Source organism: Macrotis lagotis, chromosome 2 (assembly GCF_037893015.1).
Source record: "Macrotis lagotis isolate mMagLag1 chromosome 2, bilby.v1.9.chrom.fasta, whole genome shotgun sequence".
In the NCBI taxonomy this organism is placed as follows: Eukaryota; Metazoa; Chordata; class Mammalia; order Peramelemorphia; family Peramelidae; genus Macrotis; species Macrotis lagotis.
The window spans coordinates 336,485,812-336,499,060 of NC_133659.1; the positions used below are offsets into that span (position 1 = coordinate 336,485,812).

Here is a 13,249-nt window from a genome sequence, read left to right on the forward strand (position 1 = left end):
TTCCTAACCACTGGAGACTTCCAAGCAGAGGCCAGATGAATGCTTGTTGTCATTCAACTGAGACCCTTCCAAACCTGGCTTCGTAATCCTTTGACACACCCATTAATTTTTCTTGTCCTGGTCTGACCTAACTGCTTTGACCTGTCTCTTCCAATTGCTTCAAACTCAAATACCCCCAAAATTGACTATGGGTGGGAGTTGGCTGGAGGCCCATCTATATATAGTAGATGGCAGACCCCCAGTTGACTATTCCTGATGGAAACCTCAGCAATGCACCCACATCTAATTAGCCTCTTTTCTGATGAACACAATGACCCAGTTGGAATTCAGACTGGGTTATTCCAGTCATTGATGGGGTACAACATCAGACACATTGAACTATTTTAGAAACATTGGAGGTTTGGCAAACTTCAGACTATATTGGACAAAACATCATCTCTATCATTTTTCAAACTATGGTTGTGTTGCAAAGGAAATTAAATTTAAGGAAAGTTTTCCTCATGTAAATGAAAGCATATGGCGAGCAAAACTAAATAAATAAGATGAAGACCAGGATGGAGACCATTTGATCTAGCTGCTGCTCGGAGAAGAGATTTGAGCAATGGACTAATTCCTTGAAACTAGGAGTGGTCAATGAGGAGACAAATCTCTGTAAACATGCCAACCGATTACATTAATGATGTAAGAGAAAGAACTAAACATATATTATTATTATTCCTTTCAAAGACTCCCAGGAAACGACACTAGAATAAAAAAGGAATCATTGTTCATATTATGCCTGGAAAATCCCACTTTGTAAACTGCCGCAGAACTAAGTTCACTCAGGAATTAGTCAATAAACATTTATTAAGTGCCTAATGTATACCAGACCCTGTGTTAAGTGTTGGGGGTACAAGGAAAGGAAAAAGACTAGATCCTATCCTCAGGGAGCTCATCCTCTAAAGAAGGAGACAAATAGCAAGCAAACATATGTGCAGTCAACAACGGAAAAGCTAGATTGGAAATATTACCAGAGGGGAGACATCAGAGTTGAGTGGGCTGGGAAAGGTTTCTTACTGGGATGGGATTTTTGGCTAGGTTTTGAAGGAAGCCAATAGGAGGGAGAACATCCAAGCATGGAAAGGACTGGGAAAACACCTGGAGCCAAGAGATGGAGAGTCTGGTTCATAAACTAGCCAAGAGGCTGGTTTAAGTGACAAGAGTAAGGATCTGATTTTTTTCTGATTTCAAAATTAGCAATTTTGCCACAAAAGAGGAACAGAAACTTTGGGATCCTGATATTCTTGGTGGTATTTTCCTGTTCTTCTCAGTATGACATTACCCGAATGACAATGGAGGATTTGGCTAATGATGGTCTTATATCACTTGTATCACTCACTGCCACCATCTTTGGCAAAACTTCTTGGACCTTCCCTTTCCTCTCCGGTGTGCATTTACTTGACTGAGGTCTCATAAGCCTAGCAATCTGAAGTTACAGAGCCTTGGCTACAGTCAGAAACTCCAGGATGGTGTCCATGATGTCACATTCGAAACCAAGTTCTCCAGCTTGGCCTCCTTTCTCATCACACTTAACTCTAAATTGAAGCTGCTCCCCCCAAGTTGAATATTCTGGCCAAATGCTGGTTTGTAAATGCCAACACCATATCTGATTTTCTTTGGCACAGGTTGGTTAATTATAGTAGATGCTCAATTAATGGTGATTAAATTGATGCCAATGGTTCCCACTTCCAAATTGATTAAAATTCTATCAGAGCACTCTCCACACACAGCCCTAAAGAGAGGGCCATGATGTTTACAGAAGAGGAAAGAGCCTAGATAAGTTAGCCAACTTGCCAAAAGCTGTAGAGATGGCAAGAGGCTGAGATGAGGGGAAATAGACCCTTGTCTGGGAGGGGTCCTAAGCCAGGCTCCCTGACTCCAGTTCCCAGACTTTCCTCTTTAGTTTGTGCTACTTTTCTGAATATTAATAATATCAGCAACTCACATGCAATTATAGTTACAGTTAAATCCCTTTCCAAATTTTGTTCCTTTCCCTAATCCAGGACAGTAGTTTTATCCATCCATTTTATATTTAATAGGGTTTCCTGGGGAGATGGAAGGCTTTCAAGGTCTGAAAAGATGGAGATGTTGAAATGGAAAGGAAGTCTTTGATGCACGGCAAAATATTTCACATCTTAGAATAAGGCAAAGGCTTGAATAGTTTAATAACACATGGAAATGACTTGCCTCTAGGTCACAGACTATACATCTTCCTTTATCCTGACCATTCATCTGAATAAGATCAGGAAAGGACCACGGGAAGTGTAACTGACTGAATTGGGGATGAACACACCAAGTCAAAGACAAGAACCATGGCTTTCCCCTGCTCGTACCCTCCTTCATTGGGACTATACCTTCCAGACAAATAGATTCAAAAGCAGGAATGACCCTCCATCACAATGGCATGCAGGCTAGCATTTAAGTGTGAGTACACACAACAGTTACAAATCAGAGCTTGATATTGTTTTGTCAATTATCCAAAAAAAGACATTAATAATGCAAATTAAAAAGAACATTATACACACTACATTGGGTGATGAGCAACTATGATGGACTTGTTCACTTCAGCAGCACAATACAGAGAATTCTAAAAGACTTGTGTTGGAAAGTACCATCCATATCTACAAAAGGAACTATTCAAATGCAGACCAAAGCTTACTATCTTCAATTTTTAAAAGTCATCTTAGATATTATATTTTCTCTTTACTTTTTTCATTTCAATCTGAGTCTTCTTTCACAACATGATTAATATGGATCTATGTTTAGCATGTCTATGCATGTACTGCCTATATTAGATTGTTTTCTGGCAGGAGAAGGGGGAAGGGAAGAGAGGGAGGGAGAAAAATGTAAAACTCAAAACCTTGCCAAAAATAATTGATGAAAACTATCATTATATGTAGTTGGAAAAAATAAATAAGCAATTAGAAATATAATAAAAAGAATAATAATGGAAATTAAACTTAAAAATGCATCATGGGTACATTTTTCTCCAGTGAGTCAGTTGTTAAACATTTATTTACACACCCCTGACCCTTTGTAAAAGCTTAAACTTTTAGGTTTAAAATAAAACAAAAGTAATATTAAGTTACATATATGAAGTTTATTCTCTAAGATTTACAAAAAAAAATAGGTGAAAGACATCATTAAAAATTTCTACCCAGAGGAGCAGCTAGGTGGTGCCATGGATAGAGCACCAGCCCTGGAGTCAGGAGGACCTGAGTTCAAATGTTGCCTCAGACACTTAATAATTGCCTAGCTGTGTGACCTTGGACAAGTCACTTAACCCCAATGCCATAAATAAATAAAAATTTTTATAAGTCTACCCAAAACATAATGAGAGAAGAGTATTTATAGATATCACATAGAGTCATAAACTTTTGGCAACCAACCAATCACGCATTAATGCATAAAGGTGTCACTTACCCATCCATCCATTAGGTCTGTTCTGTCAGAATTGATAAAAGAACCACCTAACAACAGAACTGCTATCTCCTTTTCTGATTTGACATTTTAGTTTGTTATCAGATATTATAGACATAGAAAACATTAGGATTTCTCCTTTTCCAAAATATCATAAGAACTTATTTAGTCTCTTATCAAGACAGCTAGTCCAGTTTTGTTTGTCTTTACTCTAATTGTTTTCACAACTGGGAAAGTCCACTTGTAGATATGATTAGAGGGGGACCAGGCTAATTCACAGAGAGAGTCAGTCTCCTGATTTATAGCTGGAAAGACAGACCTTGAGAAGGGCAGAGGCTAATCTTCAGACTTATAAACCTTAATTAGAGGTGAGAAACCATTTTTGATCAGAAATTTAAGATTTTAGAAATTTAACTTTTATACCTTCTTTCTTTCCCTTAGAAGGACATTCAGAACCCATCCCAGCTACTTAACCACTCATATGACTTGGATAAGATGAATCAAGTCACCATCTCCATTCCTGACAGTAAGGTGGACCTCACCCATCTCACTCTTCCTTACACTTGCTCACCAGACCATCTCAATCTGCTGAGATCCTTAGGCAAAGACTTCTCACCTCACCCTACCCCTAATGAATCCTGGGTTCTGCCATCTGCCTGGAATACCCTACTTCTTCCTAGACCTTTCAGTCTTTTTTCACCAACCCTAATGCTACCCCAATTAGAGTGGGAATTCCTGGAGAGTAGAGACAATCTCACCTTTTCTATTAGTGTTCCCAGCATTAGTCACAGGGTGAAGCAAATAGTAAACACCACTGTATGATTTCTCATTCATCCATTCAGCCAAAGAGGCCTCCTTGCTCTTTCACACATATGAGCCTTCATTCCTTATTGATGTATGTCTCTGCAATTGCCTTCCTCCAGGCCTTGGTTACTCTCAGAATGACTGGTTTCCTTAAAAATTTGAATCAGATTCTATCTTCTAATATTCTATGATCAAATTCTAACTTCTATTCTCCAGCCGCTAATGTCTTCCCCCTTCAAATGATCTATTCATTTTGTGTATATTGTATCCTCCTCCTCTGTCTAATGGATATAGGAATCTTCTCGTCCTTCCCTCCCATCACTAAAGAGAGATGTTCTCCATCACTCCTTGTGGAGCCACTGGATGCCTCTCCTGTTCAACTCTCCTTCCTTTTTCCATTGTAATATCAGTTCAATTAATATTGGTAAAAGATCCTAAAATGTAAAGATACTTAGTACCCTCTGCTCCCCTTTTCTGACACTATCACAGAAGGACTGAGGCCTCTTCATACTTTTATTCTGATTAACATCACCCCCAAAATGTTTCTTAGCATCCTTTAAACACCAAGGAGGTTGGAAAGAGACATCAAAATCAAAAATAGAAAAGAAACATGGTATTATAAAACAAGTTACTGATAGTTTATCTCCATCATGTACACAGCCCTTTAAATGACACTGAATATAAATTATTCTCCCAATTTTTTTTAATTAAACAAATTAAATTAAATAAATACCAATGAGATCAAGTGTGTTATTATTAAGGACCAGAAGAAGGGAAAGACTAAGAAGAAGCTAACAGTCTTCCCCTTGTAGTGGACCTGGAGAGAAAGAAACTCTAGAAAGCTAAAAGGATGAGTGAAAGCTAAAAATCTAAAGGGGATACCAAGGAGCAAAATTTGCCTTCACTTCCTAGAGTCTGAAATGATCACTCCTGGAGGTTGAATCTGACCTCCCCTTCATTCCCCAGGAAGTTACTTCTTTCCTCATCTCAGGCCTAAGCCCCTAAATGTTAGAGCTAGAAAGGATATCAGCGATCAGCAAGTTCAATGACTCATTTTACAGATAAGGAAACTAAGACCCAGATAAAGGAAGTCATTTAACAAAAAAGTCAGAGAGTCCTGATATCTCAAAAAAGGAGAAATCTTCAGAGATTTCACAGCTCTTTGGAATCTTTTTATTAATGGGACCATCCTGGGTGCCAAGAGCACTGGACCAGGAGTCAGCAAATCTTTGACAGAAAGACTCCATAGATGCTGCCATGATGGCTACACTTCCCACAGGTTCACCATGGGGGGGGGGGGTCTAACCAATGTTCTGGTCATGTAGCCAGAAATGTCTCCTAATTATCACCATTGGACCAGCCCATTTTTTTCCCTTTGCTTCACATTTCTTGAATGATTTCTGGTTCTTCACTTTTCTTCCCAAAGTCTTTGTTATAGGATCCAGCCTCCTCATACTCATTGATCTCTGTTTCTTGCTTGGGGGGGGGCTGATTTTCAATTTTTCAGAGCCTTTCAGTACGTTATTGAGGCATCCAGAAAGGTCATTGTTTCAGAGAAATGGTTCATCTCCTTGATAACTATCCAAGGGTTATCCACTCTGCTCAGTTCTGGACTCTGCTCACTGATAGCCTCGGTTTGAACTAACTCATCCAACTGCCTGTCAGAGTCCAGAGGTCAACAATTATTCTTGGCTCTTCCCTGGATGGACAGAGAGGTTAAACTCTTTAGACCTTCTAAGTCATTTTTTTATTCTAGGTTCCTTTGACAACATGGGGAAGCCTATGGACTCCGACTTGGGATGTTAGAATATATTGGTTTACAAAGAAAACCAATTGTATTGAATTATGTGAAATATATCATGAGTTTTGACCCTCATAAAGAATAAATCTGAGCGGCAGCCGGGAGCGGCCCCATGGAGAGGCTGTATGGGGGCGTGGAGAGAGGAGGCCACTCATTCTGTGGCCCTGCTGCTGTCTGAAAAGGGCCAGGTTATAGGAGAAGCTTCTGGACCAAGCACCAACCAATGGCTGATTGGACTAGAGGCATGTGCAGAAAGGATCAATCACCTTGTGAATGAGGCCAAGAAGAAAGGAGGGATAAGCCTCAATAAACCACTGCACAGCCTGGGCCTGACCCTGAGTGGGGAAGAACAGAACACTGCAATGTCCACCTTGATCAAACAGTTGAAAAGCACGTAATCTCACCTGAGTGAAAATTACTTCATCTCTACCGATGCAACAGGGTCCGTTGCCATGGCCACACCCCATGGTGGTGTGGTGCTCATTTCCAGGACAGGGTCCAACTGCAGACTGGTCAACCCCGATAGCTCTGAGCACGGATGTGGTGGCTGGGGACACCTCATGGGTGATGAAGGCTCTGCCTACTGGATTACACATTTGGCAGTGAAGACAGTCTTTGACACCATGGATAACCTGGAGGTGTCTCCACATGACATAGACTACCTCAAACACGCCATGTTTACCTACTTCCGGGTGTCTGACTGCATGGGACTCCTCACCCACCTCTATAGAAACTTTGATAAATCCACGTTTGCAGGATTTTGCCGAAAAGTTGCTGAAGGTGCTGATCAGGGTGACCATCTCTGCCAGCATATTTTCAAGAAAGCTGGAGAAGTGCTGGCCAGACATATACTGGCTGTGTTGCCCAGGATTCAGCCAGCACTTTTCCAGGGTCCCAAGGGCCTCCCCATCCTGTGTATGCTCTCTATGGAAGATCTGGGAGCTGCTAAAAGAAGCCTTTATCTCCACCCCGGCTGAAGGAAAGAAGACACAGAGAGCCTTCTCCCACTTCACCCTGCTGAAGCTGAAGTATTCCTCTGCCATAGGGGGAGCAAGCCTAGGGGCTAAGTCTATTGGGCAGATGCTTCCCCTGGACTATGACCAAAATGTGGATTCTTTCTTTAAATACTCCTTCCCTTAGTTCAGACAGGCCTTGCCGCTTTAGGGCCAGTGGACATTAGACACCACAAAAGGACAATGCCTTTGTTAATCAATAAAGGTAGAAAAATTTTACTGGTACTTTCTATGTCTGTTACCTCTTCACAGTGCTCAGAGGTAAGTCCAAACACACTCACATGATTTGAAAGACCCTCAGAAGATGTGGTGTCCAATCCGTCCACAAAAAGAGTTCTCCAGAAGTAGTTGGGCAGCTGGCCACCTTGAGAGGCCAGCCATCTCACTTCTGGACTGCTTCAGTGGTTAAGGTAGTTTTCCTGATTTCAAACTTAAATTGGCCTCTGCAACTCTCCTCTGATCTTTCCATGATTATCCTTCATATACTGGAAAACAGTCTCCTTTTCTCTTGCCAAACATGCCCAGTTCCTTCAACCAGGACTTCTTGAGAAGAATCTTTTACAAAAACCCTTTCCTCATCAAACCACCTCAAGGAAGGCAGGGCAGATGGGATTCTCCCCACTGGATATATCAGGACCTTCAGGAATGTGGAAGAGTCTGCTGGGTCAGATGGCTAATTGGTGGCAGAGCAAGGACTAGAGCTGATGCAGGGGAAAGATGAATTGTGAATGTAGAAAGTGGATGGAGATGTAAATAATTGACTGGAAAGATATAGAGAATTATGATTGTAACAGAAACAATTTGTGGTTCCTCGTCTAGTAAGGGGAAGGGAGTTCACGTTTTGCCCTCTAGATGAGAGGCAAGACATAAAAACCTGGGTTGGACTCCCGCTTAGGGCCACAGTCTTCTCTGACCTGTGGTCCTGCCAATGCTGCTTGGCTGTTTTTTTCCTCTCTTTTTCCTTTTCTATGTATTGTAACTTCTTTTAGTAAATTTTTGTTTTATTTCCAAAAAAAAAAGAATAAATCTATATTTGTTAACCTTCAGAGTTTGCCCTAATAAGAAACAACTGGTATTAGGCTAACTTGTGTTAGCCCCAGAGCCTGGTCTTCAGGAAACACAAAAAGAAGGGGTTAACATGCATATCTAAAAGTGCTTCTAAAAGGTCTGCAGCCCAGAAATGCATCTTTGGAACCAGGCCCTCAGAAATGAGATTTGGGGACACGTTTATAGGGAGTAGACAAAGGGATGGAGGCAAAATAGGAGGATTAGCGGCAGTCAACAAAGTCACAGCAGATTAGTTATAATTCTCCTCCCTGATTCAGGATGTCTGCCTCAAGGGGTCTTTCAGATGCAGACTTCCACAAGACAATGAGATTTACTCTCCAGGATGTCACCGACATCCTGGCTCAATAGGGGACTCACATTTGCCATTATAAAGATAATTATGCAAGTTTTCTGTTTGCCAAGGAAGGAGGATTTGACATTTTGTACACTCAGATTTGAGGAGGAGAAGCAGCCATTGACTTGAGACCAAAAAATAAAAAGAATTCATGGCCCTCAATAAAGACCCCCTGCTTTAGTCTTGAGGAACTGTGTCTAATAGAGAAGGCGTTACAAAATTCTGGAACTTGATGCCCTTAGCTCCAGGAATCCCTCATGAAACCTAGGCTATGCCAACTCTCATCCTGGAGGCTGGTAGCCCCTTTGAGGGAGAGTGCATGCCCCCTCCCCCAAGGCTGCCCCAAAGTTTTCTTGGCCTGTCTTTCAGGAAATTTTAGCGTCTTCTTGGAGTGATCTTGGAAGGGAGTCTTTAGAATCACACTTTGGTCTTTGAATCAAATGCTATGGGATCTAAAGAGAGATCCAGTATTGCCTCAAAAAAATGCCCCAAAGGGAAGCTAAAGCTGAAAAACCAGACAATGCCAATGCATTGATGGGAATACACGCCTCACTTCTGAACAGAAAATCTTTGAAATGAAGAGATACAGAGATAAAGCAACAAACCACAGAAAACCATTCGATTTTTTAAAAACTACTCTCTTGGGAACTATTCTAGTTGCTTTAAAGGAAGTGATTTTGTAGAATTAGGGGGCATCCTTAAGAGATATTTCTCTACATTTCTTCATTCATCTACTTCATACTTCGTGCCTTCATCCTTGGCACATCCCAGGCAACAAGGATGGCAAGAAGGTATTAGGGAAGTGGTGCAGAGAGAGCCTTGTCCTCACCCAGGGGACGACATCCCCACTTATCACACTGGAATTGTCAGACACTTCCTTCATCTTTCCTTCAAACTCTTTTGAAGTGAAGGAGTATCTTCTACCACCTTTGCTCTGCTGCCATCTTCAGATTTGGAAGAAATCCCAAAGATGAAGAGGGCAAATATTACCCTTCTCCTTCATCTCCAGGAACTCAGTGGAACAGACTAGATAAGGAACCATCAAACTAACTGACATCAATAAAACCCAAAACATGTTACCAGAGAAAGATTTGACAAGAATGGTGGGACTACAGACAACATAGTGAAGAGATTTCCATCCCTCTAGCAATATGTCTATCTATACATGTATATTGGTATGCATGTATGTAAATATGCATAATACACATATGTATAATTATGACATCTAAAAACCAAAATAAATTTTGTCTGCTTTTTTCACTACTATAACAAATATGAATCTCCCCATTGTAACAATAGTCATTGACAGTGCCATCATCCTGGAGGAGAATGATTCCCATGCTCTGAAGAGGTCTTTAGTGCCCAATAAACCACAAAGATCCTGAGTTGGGAGGGGACACTCCAACTAATCTAATGAAATTTCTGATAGCAAATTCTCTGACCCTAAGGAACTGTGATAAGAAGCACATTCTGAGTTGAGGGCTTTGAAGAATAAGCACAAAAGAAGTTTTATCAGATTCCACCTTCTGATTGTGGAATTGTATAAATGTGTTTCCCCAAACCCCACTGGGGGTTTTCTAACTGGGCCCCATAGACATATATATATATATATATGTATATATATATATATATATATTCACAATTTCATCAACAAAACATTAGCATCCGTATGGTCTTACATCCCCTGCAACACTTGTTATTCTCTTTTTCTGACATGTTAGCCAATCTGATACTTTTAACTTGCAGTTCTCTAATCAATAGTGATTTAGAGCATTTCTATGATTGTTAATAACTTTGACTTCTTCCAAAAATTGTCTCCTTTTACTATCAATTGAAAAATGATGTTACTTTTATAAATTTGACTCAGTTTGCTATTTATTGGAGAAATGATGAAAAGCCTGGTTTTAATATCAGCTTTTTCCCAGTGTTGTTGGGTGGTTAGAGGATATGAAACACAAGTCAGTCAATAAACATTTATTGTATCTACTATATGCTAAGCACTGTACTAAGTTCTGGGACTTCAAAGGCAGTCCCAGCCCTTGAGAAGCTTATGCTCTAAGGAGAGAGACAACGTGAAAATATCTATGTCCAAACAAGTTATATGAAGGAAATAATGTAAATAATCAAGAAAAGGCCCGGGATTAAGAGGGAAGAAGGACTTCCTGTAGAAGGTGGGATTTTAGGTTTCATTTCTACATTAGTTATGGGAAACTGAGGAAAGTGGCTTATATCTTACAGAGAAATAACTAGGGAAGATGAGGAAAGAAGCTATAATGATAGAATCTGAGGAATGTTGGCTTACAGGTTTAAGAAAGTAGGGAAGCCAAGAGGTCAAATGAAGAGGGAGAGCATTCCAGACATGGCAGACAGTCACTAAAAATATCCAGAGTTGAGCAATGGAGTGTCTTTGGAGACAGTGGTTTTCAAAGGAAAAAATGAGTTTTAAAGACAATAGAGAAGGTGCTTGGCAAGTGGGTGTGAGCAGGCAGCAATATGGAAGAAATGAGGAGTTATAAAGATCAGAGTAAAGAATCTCATCAGGGAAATATGTGAGTACAAAATAAGATAGACTGAACATTAAAGGAAAGCAAGGGAAAACAGGGTCTAATTAGACCCTCACTATAAGGAGACAGCAAGGAAGACAATGTTGTATATGGAAAGTGACCCTTGAGTTGATCTTTAAAAGGTGAACAAACACTGGAGATATAGAAATGGGAAAAAAAGGATGGTGTGTATGTCTAAGGAAGAGTAAATGAATGTGAAGGGGAGTCATAGATAATAACTTTCAAAATAATAGAGTTTAGGTTGGGAAAGGCTTTATATTTGATCCTAGAGCCATTAAAGTTTCCTGAGTGAGAGAGTAACCTGCTCCAGTCTTTGTTTTAGGAAGATCACTTTAGCAGATGTTTGGGAATGGATCAAAGAAGGGAGAGACTAGGGGCAGCTAGGTGGTGTAGTGGATAAAGCACTAACCCTGGAGTCAGGAGTGCCTGGGTTCAAATCCGACCTCAGACACTTAATAATGACCTAGCTGTGTGGCCTTGGGCAAGCCACTGAACCCCATTGCCTTGAAAAAAAAAAGAAGAGAGAGACTGGAACCAAGAAGACCAAGCAAGAAGCAGAGGCTTCAGGAGATCCAGCAAACTTGAAAAGTTCCAAATATAGTCTATTTACTGAGAAAGGAGTCACAGTGCAATGAAATGTTTTGGTCACAGAAACTCCCAGATGATAGAGGGTAAATCACCTCAAGGGGGCAGCTAGATAATACAGTGAATACAGCACCAGGAGTGGAATTCTGAGGAAGTGAGTTCAATTCTGGCCCCAAACACTCACTAGCACATTGTGTGACCTTGTTTAAGTCAACTAACCCTGTTTTCCTTAGTTTCCTCATCTATGGAATGAGCTAAAGAATGAAATTGGGAACTAGGATCTTTGCCAAGAAAACACCAAAATGGAGTCATGATGGGTTGGAAATGACTGAAAAATGAGTGAACAACAACAAAAAAAATTGACTGAACAATATCATTACAATCAATTGGGGAAATTAGGGTTCATGAAAGTATTGAAATAACAAACTGATTTTTTTTCCTTGATAATGCTTGAATTCTTGGTTTAACTCCTGTCTCATAAGTAACCAATTATGTCTATAAATATTGTTGTATTTGCCAGTGTTTTATTATTTTCATGAATATTCATTAGTGATATCCTATTGTTCCCTGTTCTGTCCCTATCAAGGATAGGGAGCCTCACATTTGCATCTTAAAACAAGTGAGCACATTGTCTTGATTTCTAACTGTGCTCTGAATACTTAATAAAAATCTTTCGTGAGGGGCGGCTAGGTGGTGCAGTGGATAGAGCACCAGCCCTGGAGTCAGGAGGACCTGAGTTCAAATCCGACCTCAGACACTTAATAATTACCTAGCTGGGTGGTCTTGGGCAAGCCACTTAACCCCATTTGCCTTGCAAAAACCTAAAAACAAATCTTTTCTGAATAGATCTGATCCTCATGTCTTTTTAATTTGGCCCACCCATTAATGACCTGCTTAATATACTTTTCTATTATAGTTTTTATATATATATATATATATATATATATATATATATAATTATACTATTTCTATTAAACTATTTCCCGAGTTTTTTAAAGATTTTATTTCTTTTGAGTTTTACAATTTTTCCCATGATCTTAATTCCCTCCCCCACCCCCACCCCCAAGAAGGCAGTCTGTTAGTCTTTACTTTGTTTCCATGTTGTACATTGATCCAAATTGAATGTGATGAGAGAGAAATCATATCCTTAAGGAAGAAACATAAAGTATAAGAGATAGCCAGATCAGATGATAAGATCAGTTTTTTTTCTAAATTAAAGGTAATAGTCCTTGGTCTTTGTTCAAACTCCATGGCTCTTTCTCTGGATACAGATGGGATTCTCCATTGCAGACAGCCCCAAACTGTCCCTGATTGTTGCACTGATGGAATGAGCGAGTCCATTGAGGTTGATCATCACTCCCGTGTTGCTGTTAGGGTGGACAATGCTCTTCTGGTTCTGCTCTATTTCCTGATTTTTAAGAGAGAATGTTTATTTTTTTAATGTAGTTATTTTATATTCTCAGATTAATTAGCCTGTCACTGTGTATACCATTCCCTGATTTCATTATTCTTCATTCCTTGTTATTTCCCTTTTCTCCTATTTCCTTTTGGTCATTTGCTTTTTCCCATTGCGATAAGTGATTACGTTTCATTTCTACATGAGTTGTGAGAAACTGAGGAA

At 40.0% G+C, this 13,249-nt stretch overlaps 1 pseudogene; it reads left to right on the forward strand.

Moving 5' to 3' along the window:
- Positions 1–6,176: 6,176 nt before the first annotated feature.
- On the forward strand, positions 6,177–7,204 carry LOC141512282 (N-acetyl-D-glucosamine kinase pseudogene; annotated as a pseudogene).
- The last annotated feature ends 6,045 nt before the right edge of the window (positions 7,205–13,249 follow it).